This window comes from Gymnoscopelus braueri (assembly GCF_963280865.1).
Source record: "Gymnoscopelus braueri genome assembly, chromosome: 10".
Lineage (NCBI taxonomy): Eukaryota > Metazoa > Chordata > Actinopteri > Myctophiformes > Myctophidae > Gymnoscopelus > Gymnoscopelus braueri.
In genome coordinates, this window is record NC_137611.1 from 4375380 (window position 1) to 4388524 (window position 13145).

General features: G+C 39.8%; 1 protein-coding gene across 2 annotated transcripts in view; it reads right to left on the reverse strand.

Moving 5' to 3' along the window:
• klhl20 (kelch-like family member 20) overlaps positions 1 to 821 on the reverse strand; it is a 35679-nt gene extending 34858 nt beyond the window's left edge. The window contains exon 1 of one of the 2 annotated variants that reach the window (XM_080441086.1): positions 722 to 821. The gene's annotated coding sequence lies outside the window, so the exon portion shown is untranslated. The remainder of the gene's footprint in view (positions 1 to 721) is intronic. The other variant, XM_080441085.1, reaches the window with a different exon arrangement.
• Positions 822 to 13145: the final 12324 nt, after the last annotated feature.

Genomic DNA, 13145 nt, shown 5'->3' on the forward strand with positions numbered 1-13145 from the left:
CAACCCTCGTAGACATATTCAATTACGAGAGTTGTAGGGTTCACCCCCCATGGAGACATGGACTTTCTGCACTATGCCCCTCAGATACTCCAAACGTGTACAAATTGAAAATAAGGTGCTTACCCCAAAGCCCCAAATGTTAACTACTTCTACGGGGTAGTAGTTTAATGTAATAATCCATATCTTTCAATGAAGAAGTGTTTTAATGCCGTCTGTGGCCGAACGCCATTTTTTCACCCTCGTTAACTTCCTGTTTACATTTAGTGTAATTCCGGGTTCCACCGGATGCGCCCCGTCACTACCCGTCACTACCGCCCATTGGGAACTTCCGACAGAATCGGCCACAGACGGCATTAAAACACTTCTTTATTGAAAGATATGGATTATTACATTACACTACTACCCCGTAGACCCAGTTAACATTTGGGGCTCGGCGGTAAGCGCCTTTATTTTCATTTTGTACAATGTTTGGAGTGTCTACGGGGCATAGTGCAGAAAGTCCAGGTCACTATGGGAAGTGCACCCTACAACTCTCGTAGATTGAAAACGTCAGAATCATAAATACGTCTACGAGGGTTGTATACTACAGCTAGCTCTGCTAGCATCACCACCACTATAGCATGTTTAACCTAAAGCAATAAGAGCCTTGATATAATATCCAGCCTAATGAAAGAGTGTGTAACTACAGTATGAATCCATATTTAATAGAACACGTATTTACCTTATATCTCCATCATTCCAGTAAAACAGGAGGACAGGACAGCGCTAACAGGCTAACAGCTAACAGGCTAACCAAACACTGCTAGCTGTTAGCTCCTTCCTCATAACAATCAATCTGCGTCTGCGCTGCGCAGAGCAGAGACTAGCAAACTTCCGCTTCCGGTTAACAACAACAACCGGAAACGGAACCCCCCCTCCACCCCAACAAATTACACATTAAAAATGAATAAATAAATCGCACATGTATTTATTTATTTATATTTTATATTTATATGTATGTATATATCTGTATATCCTTCCTAAATAGGGGGAAGGGGGGTCTTTGACATTTCCTTATTTGCCTAAATGACATTACATGTAAGTATTCTGAAACATGACTGTCATATCATAACGAAACTTCATTCTGGTTTAATTTTACACTTTCTTCATTTACAACCCGTACATCTACATAAACGATCAAATGTCAAATATAAAGTACTAACCCTATGGCCATGGATGTAATAAGTTGAAACGGGTGGGTCTAAGTACCTGTATTTTCAGTATTGTTTAATGAAAAGCATTTTAATCCGATTGGTGGCCATTTTTTTTCAAATGTTCTTCATATGCTTTCAACTACGTAACCCTATTGGTTGGGAGGTGTATTGCACTCTGAGACATTATAACTCTATAATGAAATGGCTGCTGATTGGATTAAAATGCTTTTTATTGAACAATACGGAAGATACAGGTACTTAGATCCACCCATTTCAACTTGTTACATCCATGGCCGTAGGGTCAGCACTTTATATTTGAAATATGAACGTTTATGTAGATGTACGGGTTGTAAATGGAGAAAGAGACAAAATCAGGTAGAAGTTCTGCCATGACGCTTGTGACAGACGAGCGTCATGTGAACCATGGCTATTGTTGGCTAATGTAAGTATTGCATTGTAGGCCTATTTATGTCGTGTTGATGAATTGAGTAAAAATGGACGAAAATCCTTTTAACTGAGCTTTTTTGACTGTACTGCCGTATCGTTATAAACATGTTAATCAATCAATCAATCAATCAAAACCCAAAATAGGGTCATGTAGCCAGGGTGAAAGTGGTTAAATTATAGAATAAGAAAGTATTACTTTGTAGAGTCTGTGGATTTTGCAGTGAATCATTATTTACCAGTTAGTTAGCCTTAATATATTAAAGTATGTGATTTGAGGTTTGCCATAACAGCAGCCGTGTCTTTCCTTTACATTTACCACTAGAGGGCAATACAAACCTTTTTTCCCCACCTGAATAATGGAATAATGCTGTGAATCAACAAGAAAAGAAAGAAAGTAAAGCAATGGATCGCAGTATTAAAGTGAAGATTGTTCTGTCACAATCCAAATACTCATCTATTACAGAATATTATGAACTTGGAAGTGAAGAAGACACAAACAGGATCCAAGATTCATGATTTTTATTGTTATGTACAGTATTGTATTAAGAATTTAAAAATAAATCCTCACTCATTTTAGCAGAAATAATAAACAGTATTTAAGGTAAAGAAAAAACGCATGTGGGAAAAAGTGAATGGTCTATGTCTTCACAAGCACAATTTCACATGAACAATGTTCACTTATTTTCCAATCCAAAATATTATCAAACGTATATCTGATTAAAGAGAAAGCATCCAATAACTTGCTGCAAGACAAATAAGCTTCAGAGACAGAACTTCTACAAATGAATTCTGAAAAGGCACTTATAAACATAATCAATGTATTCATACTAATGGAACACTGCAGGCATCTGAGGTGTGCATTGCCTTCTTGCTTGTGTGGCAGAGTGATGGCTTTTCATCCATGTTGTTGTAGTTCCTTGGCTCAAAAATAGCCTACTTACAGGGGGCCCATTGATGCTGATCATCATCAAATTATTTACATTGGACAACAATATTGTAGATCTCTTGGTTGTCTGTACAATGCGTGCATACCGGCATATCATTTGTTACTGTCAGAAACCTAACACTCAGGATGGTGCATAATAAAAAATAAATAATAAATATATGTGTGTTTTTGCTGTTTCAGAGTCACTGTGTGCATGGGTCCTCAAGGAAATCTCTCATAGCATCAACTGCTTATGCTTCACAAATATTGCACCACTCGCAAAGTGGTTTCTCACCATGTCGTATGCAGTTGTTGGGCACCTTCCTACAGATTGCCTGGATAGATAAGTTCCAAACCCCCCCCCCCCACACACACACACACACACACACACACACACACACACACACACACACACACACACACACACACACACACACACACACACACACACACACACACACACACACACATTGAGTTTCCTTAATCTGAGGCTTTTTTGTATACTATTTAAATAGTTTGCCGCTAATTGTCCCAAAAGTGACTGCAAAATTGCTGCTATTTGTTTCAAAAGGCTTTATACCCTGTATATGTATATAACATTGCAATGTGACTTAGCTCTGTTTAACACAATGCTGTACCCCCTCCAACTGTACATACTTTCCCCATTTCTTTCTTAAATTGTTTTTTGACACGATTATGTTTTGACACTTGCTTTGGCAATGTAAATGTAGGTTTGTTCATGCCGATAAAGATCCCTTGAATTGAATTGGGATTAATAATAAATAAATGTACAGTCAGTGTTCCACCATAATGAGGAACAGCACCGTTAACAACACACAGCAGTAGTTTCTCTCTGAGACATCTGAGAGTCTGAGACATGTCAAGGACCCCCAAAATGATATGTGTTTGGCCGCGGACCCCCATCTCAAAATATTTAGTTCCAGGGACCCCCCAGAAGCAAAAATTTGAGTTACAAATGTTCGCTTTAAAACAAATTTTCACGAGTAAAAAAGAAATAGCAGATCTACAAGCTCATAGCGCGGGACTGAGTGCCGCGCTATGAGCTTTTAAATCTGCTATTTTGGAATAGCCAAAGTATAAAAGGTTGAAGTGGTTAAAATGATTGTGACACCATATTAACACATTAGCTAGGGACCCCCTGGACCCCCCCCCCCCAAGGACCCCCACTTTGAGAACCAATGGTTTAAATGACAAAGTGGTAACATAACCAACAGAGCCTCAGTAAAAAATAACATCCAGCCAAACGAAAGAGGACACAGTGTGTAGCTACTGTACAATTAAAGTATCAAATTCAGTATCATCTTTTAAAACTCTTCTTTACTAAGGCCTTTTCTTAAATTTTACTGTCATTTTTGTTTTATTTGAGTATATCTGTATGTATGTACAGTATGCCACTTGCTTTATCGTCTGTAACAGCTTCTATCCAAAGTTTTATCATGATTATTCTTTTTATTCTGCTCTGTAAAGCACTTTGTGACTTGTCTGGAAATGTGCTATATAAATAAATTCATTATCATTATCATTAATTAATACATACTTAATAGAACATTTGCCTTATTCCATTTCCATTTCCATTCCAATACAGGACAGGACAGCCCAGGTCGTCAGTGTTTTTGTCGGCTGCAGGAGGCAAAAAAACATGATAAATGGATTGTGATTGTGATTGTTCACAGGGCAGGAAGGGCATGGGGCTAAAACACTGTCCATCATGCACTTACTGTCTGAGGCCATCTGGTCTGAAGATGCAGAGTCACGGTCCTGGGGTTGTTAGGATCAGTGGTGGAAAGTATCAGTACTGCAATGTAGAAATATACTCTGTTACAAGTAAAACTTCCGAAATTAAAAATGTTCTTGAGTAAAAGTGCAAAAGTGTTGGTATCAAAATGTACTTGATTTTGGATTTTGATGCATTGATTTTGGATTTTGTGTGTGTGCTGACTCTGAACGTGTACATTTGTGTTTTTTTTTCTTTTTGTAAAGTCCACACAATTGTTTTGATTTGTTGTGAAAAAAAAAGGACCGAAATAAACCATTCATTCATTCATACTTAAAGTACCGAAAGTATTAAGTACTCGTTCCGCTGAAGGTCCCATTTCACAAGTTTTCAAATGTGTGAAAATCATTTGAAAATAGCAGATCTACAAAATGTAGATCGGCTATTTAGAAATGTGTATAGGGCTGAAGTGGTTAATGTATGTTTTGTAATAATAATATCAAATCTACAAAGTAACTAGTAATTAAAGTTTTTAAATAATTGTAGTGGAGTAAAAGTACAATATTGTCTCTGAGATGTAGTGGAGTAGAAGTAAAAGTACTGAAAATTGGAAATACTCAAAAAAATAAAAGTTTTACAGAAAAGTTAAAATACCTCAAAATTGTACTTAAGTACAGTACTTGATTGAATAAATGTACTTAGTTACTTTACACCACTGGTTATGATTACAAATAACCAACAAACAGCAATCAGTGATATTTCAATAGACGATTCTGTACTCCTGATACATGCTCATTAAGACGTGCAAGTTTTGCATTTGTTCAAAAGATTATACAGTAAGTAAGTGTGTGTGTAAGTAAGTGATTGTAATTACGTAATGACATAATAACTCCTTACACACACACACATGCCAAGAAGACATTAACTGTTCATGCTGCTTCTACAGTTGACCAAAAAAAAACAGAACATCCGTGAGAAGGGAAATGGTGGTTGCAGAGAAGCTATGGTGTTTGCGCGGTTGAAAGATCCATATCTGTATATATATATATATATAGATATATATCAATATCTTGGCCACATCCTCTCCTCCTCCTATGCTGTCCTCACCACACCTGCAGACTGATAAGCAGCTAGTTTCATACCTAACATTAAAATGCACAAACCTCTTCATTTCTGGACTGGAAAAATCTGAAGGGGGGAAACACTACCCTTCCTCTTTGCCTGGCCTACTTGTTGTTAACTAGTTGTACGAACTCTTGTTTTATTGTTGTATTGTTTTATTGGATCTTGTTTAGTCGATACACTTATTCGTTTTAGCTCTTGCTCATTTGATTTTGCTATTTTGTCTCATCTGTTTATGAAAGCAGGTAGCTGATATATTGCGTTCCCTACCAATGTTGAATGCACTTATTGTAAGTCGCTTTGGATAAAAGCGTCTGCTAAATGACTGTAATGTAATGTAATGTAATGGGGGAAAAAAGTATGATTCAATAACTTAAAGCTGCACTATCTAACTTTCCTCTTCTACCCCGGATTTGAACCCGGTTTGATAATTATAATGTATTAAGGCATATTTGGCTTATTAGCCATGCAGGGATCCTAAACTTTAAAAGGAACTCTACGATGATCAGTCGCTGTTCTGCCTCTTAACGATTGATCAAAAAGTGATAAATCGGGGACTCTCTTCAAATTGTCTCAGCATATCTTGGCTAGTTTTAAACTCCATTGACTGGATGGACCCACTGCTATGCCAGCTGAGAGTATACACCCATGCATGGTTCAACAACACTGAAATGCAGATGTGACGCAGATATTGTAATGCAGATATTGTACACATATCTTTTACTCAGTTTCATACTTCAGCCTGATCAATACTCATAATCATAACTGTCATCATGTCCAGCATTAGATCTGCCTCTCTGCTTCATTACAGTCAAGATCCTCTTTCTTGGCCTGGGCCGTGGTGGGACGGTCCAGGCACGCTCTATAGGCTGCGATGCCAGCCTGACAGCGTGTCGCGGATTTGACTCCTGTTCCCGGCGACCTTTGCTGCGTGTCAACCCCCCCCCCCCCCATCTCTCCCCCCATTTCCTGTCAGCCTACTTTTCCTATCCTTCTCTAAATAAAGACCCCTCCTCTGATCTTGTAATGGCCCCGTACTTTCACAGCATTCCTGTCTCACACATGTGTGTGTGCGTGTGCCTGTGTGTATAGCAGCAGCGTCTCGCCCACACACCCTAATAAATCTATGTGAGGGCTTGTGCCTGTGTGTGTGGTAATCTGCTCTCACCAGCCCAAAGTACAGGATACGCCTGCTGTGTACTCTCCTACTAAATCTCGTCATTTAACCAACTTCTGTTTTCCTAGCCTCGCGTGGCCACACAATTTCACACTGCGTGCCGAGGGCAATCTTTTTTTTTTTTTTTGCAATGGCAGATTCGGCTGGAACCAGGCTACTGTTTTCCTCCTTGACAGGATTGGAATAGTCTAACTCCATCCCTCAAAAAATTCCGTTCGCTGCTCACCTTTCAGGAGGCCAAAAGAGGAGGTAGTACCATTTTCCCGTTAGACAGCAGACCCTCCCCCCCCCCTGTTCTTGTACATATTTTTTTTCCCCCTTTTTTAAATTAATTTTTTGTTGTACATAATGTTTTTTTTTTTTGCTGTTTATTTTGTAATGATATTTGAACTGTGGTGCCACTATATATGCCTATGAATTGAATACCAAAGCCCTCATTGGAAACAAGTCCGCAAGGACTTTTATGAACGGACCTGTTAGACAAAGTATTTTAAATGTAACTGTGCTGTTTTACATTTTTTGCCTAATAAAATATTCAATCAAAAAAACAAAAAAGACATATGACAATCACAAAGGTGATTATCTTCATAGGCGCCGTTCCTGAGCAACATGTATACCTTCATTCTCCTTCTTCCAGAGGATCCCCATTAGGGGTCGAGGGTCGAGGGAGGGGAGTTCAGCGGTGTGCAGACACTGACATCTCCTCCAGGCCAGAACATAACATTATTGCCACATGTTTGCACTTGCAGGCCTGTGCTTGAGTGAGGCTTTCCTGCCTCGCCTGTATCTCTCTCTATGCTCCATCCTGTCTCCTGCTCCCTTCATTAATCGCCTCCCACTGCCCTTCCTAGTATGAGGGGAGGGACATAAGCGGTCATATAATCTCCATCCCCCCAATCATTACCATGTCTCAACTAATTTAACAATAAAGCAAAAAAGAAAAGCAGAAGCATAAAACAACATTAAAATAATCGCAAAAGGCAGATCAAATATACTAACGTTACACTTCCCTCTCTCTCGTCCCCATACCATGTGCTCAGGGCCGTGTTAATGTCAGAATGCGCCCTAGGCAACGGACAGTTTTCGACCCCCCCCCACCCCCCCAGGGCACATGCATGCCGCGCGACCTGTGCGCCAACGCGCGCGCAAAAAAAGTGCGGTTATTTGGCGGATTGCGGCCGTTTTTGGGCGTTTTTTTGTTACTTTATTTCGGTTTAAGGTTAGGTTAGGCTTATGTTATTTAATTCATGGGTGCATTTTTGGGCCCCCCCGCCCGACAGGACATAGGCATTCGCCTACATTGCCTGTGCTTAAACACGGCCCTGCATGTGCTGCAGTGGGCGTCGGTGGTTGGCAGAGATCACCTTTGAAGTCAATGCAGCAACCGAGACAGTTGTTGCAGGTAGCAGGGAGTGCAAGATGCAACACACCGTCCACCACCGTTCATTTCCCAAGGAAATCCCACGTGTAGTAGATGGAGTTAATTTGAAAGATTCGAAAAGACTCTTGGCTTGGAAGCCTTAAAGGTTTAATGACATTCACTTTTACACCACATTCAAAGTCTTTGTCCTGGTCCTTCAAAAGTGTACAAAAAGTTTTAAGTGAAAATTCCATTCCAGTGATCCATGGCAGGTGTTTTTCTCTCACATTTCTAAAGCCTTTTCAACTGCAATGAAAAAAGAAATCTTTGCCTGCGGGTGTCGCTGGTGAGGGATTTTGTCTGTCAATCATCGCCTCTGCTCCGCCCCCCCCAAAGGAAAGGATAGGGGAGGGGAGGGGCGAGGAGGAGAGTGGGCGGGATTAATCGACTGTGACCTCACTGTCGAAGGGCCAAGCTCAGATTACTTTTCAGCCTAATTATTCAGAAAACCCCAGACCACAGAAAATCCACTGAATGTTCTAAGTTCAGGTTTTTTGGGTGTAATTGAGGTCATAAAACCCCAAATAAAACATTGAAAATAAAAAAAGTGAAAATGAATGTCATGATACCTTTAACAACCTGTCCAACCCTGACGAGTACTTCTTTAAAGATTAGCTCAATGTGCCCCTACACACGCGCACGCACGCACACACACACACACGCACACACACACACACACACACACACACACACACTGCTGTGTGTGTGATGTGTGCGTGATGCTGTGAAGCTGTGAAGCTGTGTGATGCTGTGAAGCTGTGATGCTGTGAAGCTGTGAAGCTGTGAAGCTGTGTGATGCTGTGAAGCTGTGAAGCTGTGAAGCTGTGTGATGCTGTGAAGCTGTGAAGCTGTGTGCGTGATGCTGTGAAGTCAATGGCAGGGCCGGCGCCTCCTATAGGCGAAATAGGCGGCCGCCTAGAGCGCCATCTAGAGGGGGCGCCAAAATTGAGGAATATATATAAAAAAATATATATATATAAAAATAAAAAAAAGAATAATGACACTTGGGCGATTGGTATTCTCTCACCCAGTTCTATATCTGCCATATACTGTACTCTCTCACTGCCTCAAACACGTTCCTCTCTTTCTTGACCCTTGACCTCTGGCCCTCTGTACTGGTGGAGGCCTCAGCCTCTACCAGACACAGGTCTGTTAGCCAGTCTCAGAGGTGGACAGAGTACTCGACCCCAGTACTTGAGTAAGAGTACAGAGTACTCCTGGTTAAATCTACTCCACTACAAGTAAAAGTAGCTCAGTCAAAATATTACTCAAGTAAGAGTAAAAAAGTCCTTGCTTTTAAATGTACTTAAGTATTCAAGAGTAAATGCTTTTAAAATTACATTAAATTAACTTAATTAATTACATAAATTAAAGTAAAATTAAAGTAAAATTAAAAATACATATCTTATTTTTCACATCAATGAATTGCTGTCATTTTTTTTAAATCACAAGTCAAATTAGTGCAGCATTGGTTCAAAACGAGTAATCTAAATTAATATCTTTATAGCCTAGTGGTGCAGCACAAAATAACCAAATAAACACAAAATATTCAATTTAAATATACTGTCTTGAACAAACTATAATATGTCTAAAACCTCAGCAATGCCAATGCAACACAATAACTCCTCATCTAAGCAGTAGCAGTGATGTTAGGTTTTCAATGTAGTTAGTGGGTGTCAGGATCCAGGAGTGGTCATTTGAAGGCAAAAAACAAAGCATGTCACTCTTTGCCTTTCAAGAATATTCAAGGCAAAAAAGTACCATATGTCACTGCTATGTGCTAAATACTAGTGCTATAGCCTAAACTCCAGTGAGATTTATAGTTTTAAACTCTCTAAAGCAGGGGTTTTCAACTGATTGTGAACCAGGGACCACCACCCTGATTAAGAATCAACCTGGGGACCACTGTTGTGTTGGGTGAGATTAAAGCTAAGATTAGTGCTTTGCTAACACTTGCTACTGTATGCATGCATTCCATGATACATCCCACTGTTTCTCAACCAGTGGTCCATGGACTACACAGACACATGCAATCATATGGCCAAATTTCCTAATAATGATGACTCCATCAGGCAATCCGGTACACTTCCCCTTCTTGAGATTCTAATTCCCTTTTCTGTGGAATGTCTTGACCTCCCAACTTCCCAGAAACTGACAACATTGACATGTCATCATAGGTCACCAGGTCGATAATATGCACTGTTCCATGGAACAAGAAGAAAAAAACATATTGCAACATGGTCAGGGACCATAGAGACCAATTGCATTTTAGGAGGAAAAAACAACAACCAGCGAACCTAAAAGTAACTCGTACTTTTCAGCCTTCCTTGAAATGTACTCGAGTAAAAGTAAAATATTTGTCTTGAAAATGTACTCGAGTAAAAGTAATAAGTATCAAAGAAATCTAATACTCAAGTAAAGTACAGATCCTCAGAATATGTACTTAAGTACCAGTCTATAGTGGACAGTTGCAGACAAAGCACCTGTTTGTGCCATGTCCCTGTTTTTGAGCAATGATGTCAGAGAAGAATGACCCGCCTTGCATGTTTTCAGTTCCAAATATATACATGTGAGGTCTCTCTTTATAGATGTCATAATGAAAATACAGTCTAACAGAATTCTTGCTTTTATCCAGAGCTCAGCAGGGAGGCCACCATCTGTCTCTTCTGTCTCTTATAATACAATCATGTCTCTTTCGTTATGCTTAATTGTCACCAGCAGCGGAGGTTGCAAGATTTCCTGTCCGTGTCACAGGGCTGCTAACTGTCACTGTCGGTTTGTTTGTGCTTCATCTCTGCAGGCAAACTAAAAAAGGTATTTTATTATAAAGGCGCAAAATGTTAAAGAAGTAGTTCACCCAAAAAATTACTTATTTCCTATCAAGTACACACCCCATGAAGCATTGAATTCATGGAGATTTTTTTTGTTTTTGTCGCATTCCTAGGCCAATAATTTGATGATAATAATAAAGATGCTTATGTATCCGGTAGGAGACACAAAGGAGACTCTTTGTGTCTCCTACCGGATAGACCGCCCGTCACCGCCGGTAATCAAATTATTGGAATGCGACAAAAACTAAAAAATCACCATTGATTCAATGCTTCATGGGATGTAAAATTGATTGGAAATAAGTAATCTTTTGGGTGAACTACTCCTTTAAGAGCCTAGAAATGACCTTAGCCAGTTAGTGTTTTGTTTGCCTTCCAGAAAGTGAAGGTTGGCGGGTTCTCATTTTGTACGTGCATATGGCCACAACATTATCACAGAATCCTGTGTAGCCTATGTACAGAATCATGTGTAGCCTATGTACAGAATCATGTGTAGCCTATGTACAGAATCATGTGTAGCCTATGTACAGAATCATGTGTAGCCTATGTGTGGGGAACATAATTTACAGAGGCTGTGCTGGGTAGACGTATACACACCAAAATCCACATCCTGCTGCTAACAAGTGCTTCTCTAAGCACCTTTAAAACAGCGCTGTTAGATAGGAGGGTGTGGAGGGCAGCGATTCAGGAGTCACGAGCTGGTGTTGGCTATAGACCGCACTCTCGCATCGCATTGCAAAATAGCTCTTAAAAACTGGCTTAAAAAAAACAACAACTAAATCCTTGAAATGTGTATGTAATTTTGAATAGGCCTACTTTGAAATGTTTTAAAAGCACTCCAGTACTTTTCTTCTTTGTATTTCAAGCAATTATTACTTGCATAGGAGCAGTATGACCAGGAGGAGGTCTGAAGTGGGGTTGTGTACTAAACATTGTTCTTAGTCACAAGGTATTTCTGAGAAATGGTCTGATCTGCTGTAAAGCACGGGTTTCTAGCACCCTTTAGGCTAGACACACACACACACACACACACACACACACACACACACACACACACACACACACACACACACACACACACACACACACACACACACACACACACACACACACACAGGATTAACTGAGTAACTGTTATTACTGAACATAACAATGATTTAAAAGTTCCAGGATAACGTAGGCCTCATACTGTGTGACAAGTTGGACTGATACGTCACATGGAAGAACATGGAGCAACGCTGGACTTGTTTAGAAACGGTCAGGAAACTTCAAGTAATGATTGAATGCAACATAATTACAATCTGCCAGGACACAGGCACATCAAAAGACGACGACTCCCCAGCAAATAGCAACCACCTGTTTCACCATAGCAACCGCCTGCTGCAACCAGAGCCCCGCCTATTTTCCTGATTGGTCGCTGTTTGATGGCTCAGGACCTTTTTTGTGGGTTTGACTGGCTGGACTTGGTGGAAAGAGTTCATAGAGTGATCATCAGTGGTGTAAAGTAACTAAGTAGATTTACTCAAGTACTGTACTTAAGTACAATTTTGAGGTACTTTTACTTTCCTTCTACTCCACCATATCTCAGAGGTAAATATTGTACTTTCTCCACTACAATTATTTGAAAAACGTTATAAAACATTATAAAACAAAACATACATTAACCACTTTAGCCATATTTTATACCTAGGCTATTTGAAAATAGCCGATCTACAAGCTCATAGCGCATCGCAGCGCGTTGGGAGCTTGCTTGTAGATCTGCTATTTTCAAATATTTTTGTAATTTTACATTTGTTACTTTAAGTACATTTGGATACCAATACTTTTGCACTTTTACTCAAGTGATTTTTGAATTCCGGACTTTTACTTGTAACAGAGTATTTCTGCATTGCAGTATTGATACTTTTACTTAAGTAAAAGATTTGAGTACTTTTCCAACCACTGGTCATCATCCTACTGTAACAATACAATGCTGAAATGTATCCAGTAAAATGTTGGTATGTGAAACACTGATCGTTACATAGTTATTAATTTAAAAGAAAGTGTATTTGTCTCACAGTGCACGGTATACAGCTATGGACTCTTTTCAACTGATAAACCATGAGATATTTTCAGAACATTATTGCCACACTTTTGCACTTGCAGGCCTCTACTTGTTGAGTGAGGCTTTCGTCCAGACATAAGCCCCCCACACACACACACACACACACACACACACACACACACACACACACACACACACACACACACACACACACACACACACACACACACACACACACACACACACACACACAC